The sequence below is a fragment of the Oryzias melastigma genome, linkage group LG3, assembly GCF_002922805.2.
Source record: "Oryzias melastigma strain HK-1 linkage group LG3, ASM292280v2, whole genome shotgun sequence".
Lineage (NCBI taxonomy): Eukaryota > Metazoa > Chordata > Actinopteri > Beloniformes > Adrianichthyidae > Oryzias > Oryzias melastigma.
The window spans coordinates 24,470,124-24,479,137 of record NC_050514.1 but is presented as its reverse complement, the minus strand read 5'-3'; the positions used below and the strand labels follow the sequence as shown (position 1 = coordinate 24,479,137).

The window sequence follows — 9,014 nt, the reverse complement described above, 5'->3', positions numbered from 1 at the left end:
TTTTACAGCTTTCAGGTGTCACCATGGTGACAAAATCTATCACAATGTCAGATCAAAACTGTCATTGTTTGAGGGCAAACAAGGTTTGGTTCTCTGCTCCTGCAAAAACAGCAGATATCAAGCAGAAAGCCGAGCCTGAGAACACCTCTGCAAACCTTTGTTTTCTTTTTGAAGCTTTGGGGTAATGTTTGAGGTTAGAGAGGAAACCCACGGATGTATATAGCTGTTTGATTTGCACCTATAGAACACAATAAAAAGAAAAGGCAAAGTTGTTTTTTTTATGATGAAAGCCGTAAGAGAGCATTGAGAAAAAGTTTGGACTTTAATAAAGAGGTGATTGACACTGATTCCATCTGTATAGCATAACAGCTAAAAACAGCTTCACTCTGTTTAGTTCAGACTCCAGGTTCTACCAGCTGACTGCTTCCTGCTGTCCAGCTGGATTTACTTGCTTGTAAACTAGAGTGCACTTAATTTTCTTATTAGGTCACTAGAGCACAATAAAATATTCACTACTCACCTAGTTTGGATTTGTATGTCAACAAGTGTCACAAATGATAGCAAGGAGGAGGAGGGACCAAATCTATGTTAAACCGTCTTTTAAGCTGAGCAGCAAAGCTGCCACCCAAACCAGGCTTAAAGAGCCTCTCCAGAGAAAATCCTATTTTTAGTGTTTTTAACATCTTCTTGTAATAATTTCCTCATAATAGAGGACATACATAGAGAAAATTAAAGCTGCATTTGAGTATTTTTTTATTTACACAGCAGATAAAAAAATGCAGTTTGAAAAATAATCAGTGGGATACATTCTGACAACTAGATCCACGTATGTCCTTGTTTTCCTCATTTGAGCATTTGACTGTAAATGAGAACTGGACTGAGTTCCAAATAGGAAGTACCTGCTGGTCCCAAAACCCCCAAATCCCATAGACTTCTATAGGGAAATAAACAGTCATTCTATTTGTCAGAATAACCATTATTGCTCTGTTACATTAAAAGTAGGTGCCATCACCATGAAACATTCAAATTGATTCGATTGATTGATAGACTCTCCTTATTAGTGGAAAGGGTGTGGCCTTAACAAGCTTACTACTGATTGGAGAGAGAGTGGTTTCCACACCGAACGCAATTCGTGTGACAAATTTGCGTGGCGAATTCGCTGCTTGCCGCCTGTCAAAAATGTGTTCCTGACGCCGCGGACGCATGTGGGAGGAGCTACCTGCCCTGTGGATCTATCTCTTCACTTAGAATAAATAGAAGACACATATAATGTCGAGAAATAAGGTTTATTTATTGTGTGACTTCTACAAAAACATCGGTAATCATGTCTCCATGTTTGGGTTAGGATTATTTGGATTTTCTGGGTACTGGGGGCTATGTCTGTATGACAGCCGCTTCCACTGTGTTTGTGTGTCTCTGTGGCTGAGCTTGAAGGCTCACTGTTTTGTATTAATCTGAGTGGGGAAAATAAAATTAGGAGACCTTTTTCCTTTTTTTTAATGTCTCTATGAGACCCGAGCTGGCAGCCCCCGCAGCGTCTCTCTCTGTCTGCTGGCATATTGAGTGAGCGAAAGGCGGCGATCTGTCCAGAATGTATCCCACCTTCGCCCAAAAGTAGCTGGATGAGCTCTGGGAACCTGCGGCTGAAACGGGTAAATGAGAAAGATGAAAGTCCTGTATAATAATGCTCTCTTTGGACAAGTATTCTACCCGCTGGTCGAGTCACTGAAAAAGTCCCGTGCCCAAAGTTCCTGATTGGCAGATGCGACGCAGCAACCTGTCAATCTTCAGGTATTTACATTTTGGCTGCGCCGCCCAATTCGTTCCTCGTCGCTCAAATCGAGTTGCTACCAGACTTTCGCACCGCGCCAGCCGCTCAATTCGCCTCAGAGCGCGCCTGTTTCATTGATTAACATTGAAGCTGGCCGCCTCTGCTGCGTGAATCACGTTCAGTGTGAATGCACCTTTAGACCAACACGGACCAATTTACGACTTACAGAGAACATCTGGTTCCAATGTGGCAACAGACATATCGCAAGAAAATGGCAACCGATTTGACTTCATTTGGTTAAAACTGGAAGCAAGTCATTTTCGTTTTTTTTTTTTTTTTCCTTTTTTAATGGGTGACGTCATACTCACTCTGTCCAATTATTTTATACAGTCAATGATCTGAGCCTCAAAATTTGGCATAGGAGAGCTCCAATATTGCTCACCATTTTTGTTGCACTGCTAATGTTAGCTTGAGGTTGCAAGGGGCTGTGAGCTACCGGGAGAGACTGTAAGCAAAGGGATGATGGGAAATCAGTGCAGGCTTGCTCTGCGCCAATAGTCCTGACCACAACTCAGAGATAAATTTCTGATGAACTTCTCCAGCTCTGCAGAAACTATGTCCTAGAAAATGACAAGTGTTTTGATTTGGCCTAAAAACAGCATAATCATATTTAAAAGACCACTGGACTGGAAAAGCTTTTGCAATCATTCAAAAGATGATCGGAGTGGGACTTAAACCCTTTCAGTACCAGTTTGTAAACAATGGACATTGTATCATATACATATTCTGTCTCTTTCTGTCTTGTCAAACTCCGGTTTATAGGTAATTTTTGAATGAAGTAAATGACTGAAATAAATATTTACAATATTTCAATAATTTGCTAAAGACTCATTAAAATGTAAAAAAACATGACAATAATACCAATCATGCAATAATTACCTAATTTACATCTGATGTTTTTCTATCTGATGTATATCTACACTTTCTTTCGAGCAGTGGAAACTTGGGTGTGAGACTTACTTAAGTTGGCTTGAGCCGTGGTACATGAGAAGATTTTGTTATTTCAACTCTATTTTTTTTTCTTCCAAGACACTACTGTCCTATCAGATGTTGTAGAGATTTTTTATTTTTTATTTTACTTTTGTTTTTTGTTTTATGACATGAAAAACAATTTTTGAGTTGCTGTGTAGGGACAGAAGATTGGACTTGGACTTGTGATGAAAAACAATATCCCTCTTTTTATTAGCCAGCTTGGAGAATCCATTCTAGTGGAGGACAGCAAGCTCAAAATCCTATAAATCCAAGAACACAATATTTGTGAATCCAAATGTTGACCATCTCAGGCTATAGACATTCAACGACATTTGGCAAACCCAATAAACTAGAAATGCTTTTTTTTCCCCCTTTTTAGCAACATTTCTTAAAGTTTTTGTTTGCTTTTGAAAAAGAAGCTAGAATGCTAGGAGAAATGTATTCATACATTTCACTTAAATAACACACATTTTGTTACATTTAAAGTAACAAAAGCTTGTGTATTCTATTTTAACATGGTTTTCTGTGTGATCATCTATTTTATTCAGACGTTTCAACATGCCTTGTTAAAAAATATATTACATTTCTTATTACAATACAACTTTGGTGTCATTCATCGTTAATTTTTGGATGGTTTCCATGCTTTTAATAGTTATACCATGTGGAGATATTTAATAAACATTATAATATAGATATTTTCAATATATTCAGATACATATGGAAATGTTTGTCTCTTAACAGAGCAAAGTTTTACTGCATTCAAGCTCAAATCCATGAACTAAAATCAACTCTGTAAGAACTTAAAAAACAGAAACATAACATAAAAAAGATTCCTAATGAATTCCACAGAGCAAATATGTAGCTAAGGTTTACAAATATAATTATCTCCACACATGAACATCTAGATCTAGTATCCATCTTGTGGAAGGAACTTACTTCGCCTCTCACACAGACTATCACCTTTATCAGTTGATTTATTGAGGCCGATAAGTTTCTTTGGAAGAATTAATCACTTTCAGTAGACTTCCATTTTTACAGCTCAGTCGCCTCATTGCTTTCGCCATCGCCCAACATAACCCATCTAATGAGAACCTCTAGAGTCTTTAGTCAATGCGATTTCTCATGTGGATTTTATGCCAGAATCTTCTAGTATTTTACGCACTCTAAAGTTGGGACACAGTCGCCCAGTTGAGATCATTCAAGAGAGTGAAAACTGCTAAGGTAAAGAAATGAGTACCATAATTTGATAATCATGACTGCTGAATTATGACACCATCAAAATCTCATAAAATAGACATTTGAACATAAATGAGTTGCCGCTTTATTGTAAGTGACAGCTGGCTTTTATGTAAACTTTAAGTTTTACAGAGCAGTAGACTAAGATGTGAGATATATAGGCGATCATGGTCCATAATGATCATCTCAAGCTCTTTGTGCTCACAGAGCTGCACAGCTGAATCCTATATTCACCCACATGTTTTATTTCTTTACAGCAGCAGCAGCTTGCAGACCCACCTTTAGCAGAAAGAACTTTCCAGTTATTTCCTCTCTGAATTCATCCGTGTCTCACAGTGTTGAGGAGGAATTCTGCATTCAGTTTGCAAAAACTCCCTTGAGATTCTTTGATATCAGTTAGATTATTGCAGGTCTGGGTTTAAGCCATACCATAAAGGAATATATTTTTAAGAGGTTGCTAAAATGTGGGCATCTAAGAGTGGACTAGAGAGGCAAACTAATCGCTTCTCATATTATTGCGTACAAACCTAAGATCAAATGTGGTGTGGTCTGAGTCTGACTATACTGTGTATCTCATAGAGCTTACAGTTTCAAGGGTAACTGTGTGAAAGTGCAGAAGCTGAAGAGTGAGGCTTGATTGCTGGGGTCCTCCCAGTAGAGGGCAGTTCTAGAGATATTGTGGCCAGGTCAGCTTATTGGCTGCTAAAGTAAGTAAAATAAAGGGAGGAGCCTAAAGCAAATGATTAAAGAAAAGACTGACACTGGAGCTGGTTGTAGTGGAAAAGAAAGAGTTCGGAGGAGTGATAGGTGAGTCCAAAACTTAAGAAATTGCCAAATGAAACAGGAAGTGGTAAAGTTAAGCAAGATTAGCATAACAGGCAGGAGTGGGGCCTGTTTGTTGTGCTTCTTTGCTAATGTTATTATCCATCTTAACTCTTTTTGTAGTGGTATGTTTACTTGGTTTGGCGATTTGTCTGAGAAATAATGATGTCTAGAAGTATGCTGCATTATTAATTAGATTTTAGAGCTTTGGCTGCTTTATTTTTGCTGCTTTGCTAAATCTGGCCAATCTCACCTTTGTTTTCTCAATTACTTTCTAACATTGATCCATTTTTGTTTGCTTTTTTGTTTTCTCTTTTAAGAATTCTCTCCTCATCTCTTAGTTTTTCACAACTTGGAGGCTGGCAATGCCAAAACATGCCTGGTTTCTTTTATTGAACACGTTTGTCTTCATCTTTTTTATATTTTTCCATCTTTTATTGTTTATTTTTATCTACTAATGCAATTATTTATGCCTTATTGGTCTCATTTACAGCCTTGCCACCCCTGAACACACCTAATCTCGGAAAAACAGCAGGACTGAGTCTGGATTTTTCTTGGATGGGAGTCTGCCTGGAACTACCTGGTGCTGTGAGTTACCACAACCACATGGGGGTGCTTTACAGTGTGTACATGCTAGTCCCAATCTAGATAAATGTTGTGGGTTGGATCAGGAAGGGCATATGCTGTAAAATTTGTATACATGTATAAAAGTCCCTGAAAGTGGTAGACAAAAAGAAAAAAAAATCCTCTCATCTCTTTTCTCTCATATTTGCTTGTTGTTTTCATTTTTTTCTCACCATGACCTACTGCATACCTGCCTTACATTCATGATGGTTGTGAGTTATCCTGGATTGTTGAGGGAATAGTATTTTATGCACTTTAGTTAGGAAGTAAAATACTTTGATTATTGTCGTTACAGCATGATGTCTGCTTTTAAGTTCTGCCAATATTCAATAGATCATTTCAAAAGTCTGTGAGGTTCTGACAAAATGTCTTTCTTTTTTTCTGGCACAATTTACTTGTGCATTGTGTAATGTCAAAATATATTTTTCATCAAAAAGATCTTCAAAACAACCAGTGCTTCTTTGAGTTTCTTTGCATTTTTCCGTCATGGATATCTCCCATGCTCAATGAGACCAGTAGTGTCTTAAACGTCAGTCTTTTTTCCATTTCTTAGAAATGGTCTGACTTAAAGGTGAGTTTTCACTCCTGTGAAGAATGGAAGCTGGATTTAATGTTTTCTACTTGTAAAAAGTCTTTCTCACTGTGCAATGTTGAACTGAGATGTTTAGTTGCAGTAAAAACTGCCTCTCTAAAAGCACAGCGGATTCCTTTTGGCATTGCATTATCACAAATCAGAATCCAAGAGAACAGTAAATTATAGATAAAATCGATTTGGCGATATTGCTATATTTCGTTTGGTGATACTTGTATCGATTTAAATTGCTGAAAAGATTATATTTAATGAATTATTTATGATCAGTGTTCAGTGTCTTACTTTTGTTTTCCATCTAAACCCCCAACCGTTAGCTGGCAGCACTGAGCCTCTTTGAGCAGCTCTACACCATGACAAAAACAGCAGAAAGATCTTGCGAGACCAGCATGGATTGCAGTGTTTCATAGATAAAAACGAGTGAAGCAGTGCAGCTGGTCATGAACAGAGGATATATCGTGATATGTAATGTATTGTGAGACGTGTATCATTATATGTATCATATTGCTAGACTCTTGCCAATACATACCCCTAGTGGAGGAGGTTGGGAAATAGTGCTGCCACGAACGATTATTTTAATAGTCGACTAGTCACCAATTATTTTTTCCGATTAGTCGACTAATCGGGTCAAAGTGGATGTAAAGCATCTTTACCATCATTAGCTTTAAACTAGATATATAGCATTAGCTGTGATAATGCTGTATTTGGCCGCTGAAGATGCTAGTGCTGATAGGTGAAGATGCTGAAATTAATAGCTGAAATTGCTAAAGATGATAGCCAGCTAAAATATTAGTTAAATGAAAATTAATCTAAAAAACTGGAAAATTCCTTAATTAGTCAAAATAGCAACAAAAAAAAAACCTGAAAAAAAGCCTAAATTAGCAAAAACAGCTAGCATGGAGCTGAAATATTAGCTAAACTTCAAAATAACCACAAAAAAACTGAAAAAAAAACTCAATTAGCCAAAATAGCTAGCATGTGGCTGAAATATCTAAACTCCAAAATAGCCTAAAAAACCTTACTAAATGCCAAAATAGTCCAAAAAGCTAGCAGAATTCCATTATAACTTCACACTTCTCTACACTCTGACTCTATATAATATAAAGTAACTAATCGACTATTAAATTAGTTGTCGACTATTTTAATAGTCGATTAGTCATAGATTAATCGACTAATTGTGGCAGCACTATTGGGGAATATGTAGCATAGTTGCTGCATTTTCGCTATGTATGTACTGACACCTCCAAGTTCAGACGCATTTCTAAAACATATTGTGTCATTCAACAGAACTCTAGAAATCATCTAAGTGATTTTCTTTTGACTAATATAAAATATTTTTTTCTGTCTTCTCCTGGAAACCTTCTTGTTTGCTCAATCCCATAATGTAAAATTCATGTTTTAGCTGCAGAGCAAAACAAACTCAATGACTTTTCTTCTGGGAAACTTAAAAAAAAAGAATAACAAGCATCCAATATAATTATTAACTATGAGTCTTGCTCACTGTTTACACCACATGGAGCTACTGTACCTGCTGTATCTGAGTAGTTATGCTTTTAAAATGGCCTGCACAGCTTCTAACAGTCAGTCTATCATATAATAAGCAGCACCAGGTTCCCTCATACTGTTTTCATCTGAAAGTAAAGGGCACTTAGTTTTTGCTTGATTAAAAAATAACAGTATTTTTTTCTTTTTTTGCCCCTGCCGGTAATCTGGGGCTGTTTTTGAATCAAGTGCTGTTTCCACATGAATTTTAAAGCGAGCCACTAATTATTTAAAAACTGTATTTTTCTAGTCAATTGATAATCACTCAGATGCACATGGCCCACAAAGAAAATCTGAAACAACTATGTGTCTGTGCATCTCCGCCCCCCTCCAAACAATCAGCTCCCAGGCTTTGGTGTCTTTGATGGAGCTGAGTTGCTACAAGAAAAGGAGATGTGTTCCTGCACAGAGAAAAGCTTCACTCAGCAGCGTGGATGTTTGTTTGACAAGTCACTCAATTTGTTTCTCAGATAAAAAATTCAGCGAGGAGGTCCAAAAAAACGAAAGCTGAACTTGTAACACTGGCGGTGCCACTTTCATCTGTTTATGCTACATGAACTGAGTGACATGACGGACGTGGAGTGTGAAAGCATGTGAAAGGGGGCTGAAAGATTCGAGTATTTGTAGAAAGTTTAAAACCAGTCATGTGTTAACACAACATCCCTGAACTCTTCTTCTGAAAGCAGAGGAAGGTGTAGCACAATTCCTGCACCTTGATAAAAACATATTTTAAAAACTACTGGAGTAAAGTTTTCTAAATAAACAAGGTACATTTTAGAACTCTCAAGTAAATTAACATTAAAATATTTTGTTTCTGATGTTTTATTTCTTTGGATTAAAATTCAATACATAGTTTTTTTGCACTTTAACCCTTTCTGGTCAGGTTTGCAACAGCTAAATGCTAACTACCTAATTATGCCACATTCATATTTTATGAGCTTTTTTTAATCAGAAGTACCACTGCAGGACTTAGTTGTGCATTAGCAAAAAAAAAATTGCCTCTGAAGTGCAAAGTACTTTTGTGCTTTACAAAAGACAAGAATTGCTTCTTGGACTAACACACAAAAAAGTGACATTCAGACATGCCCTTCTCAGTGAGAATTTAAGATGAAGTTATTTCGAGTTTTGTTAGCTTTGTTACATTGTTTTGAAAAGTTCTGTAGAAATAAAGCTTGTGTTCATGTCATATTTAAGTCTTTATCGGTCACTTATCAGGCAGGTTTGCAATGCAACATCTCTGAACTCATTGCATGTGAAAGTTTCTCTAAAAAAAAGTCAGAATTGTATATTACTACTCCATATGATAATTTTCCCCAAATATAACAATTTTCTGTTGTTTTAAGTGCACCTTATAATCCAGAGTTCCTTATGCAGCCTATGGATTATGTCTGGTTATGC

General features: G+C 36.9%; 1 protein-coding gene and 1 long non-coding RNA gene across 6 annotated transcripts in view; one reads left to right on the top strand and one right to left on the bottom strand.

The window, feature by feature from the left end:
• LOC112160546 (protein unc-13 homolog C) overlaps positions 1-9,014 on the bottom strand; it is a gene marked incomplete in the record, with an annotated part of 136,537 nt that overhangs the window by 113,318 nt on the left and 14,205 nt on the right.
• The window catches only part of LOC112160548, a 36,984-nt gene continuing 32,424 nt past the window's right edge, over positions 4,455-9,014 (top strand). Inside the window, exons 1-2 of one of the 2 annotated variants that reach the window (XR_004947525.1) lie at positions 4,455-4,846; positions 5,182-5,449. This is a non-coding gene — a long non-coding RNA (uncharacterized LOC112160548). Of the gene's footprint in view, positions 4,847-4,888; positions 5,450-9,014 lie in introns of those variants that run through there. The other variant, XR_004947524.1, reaches the window with a different exon arrangement.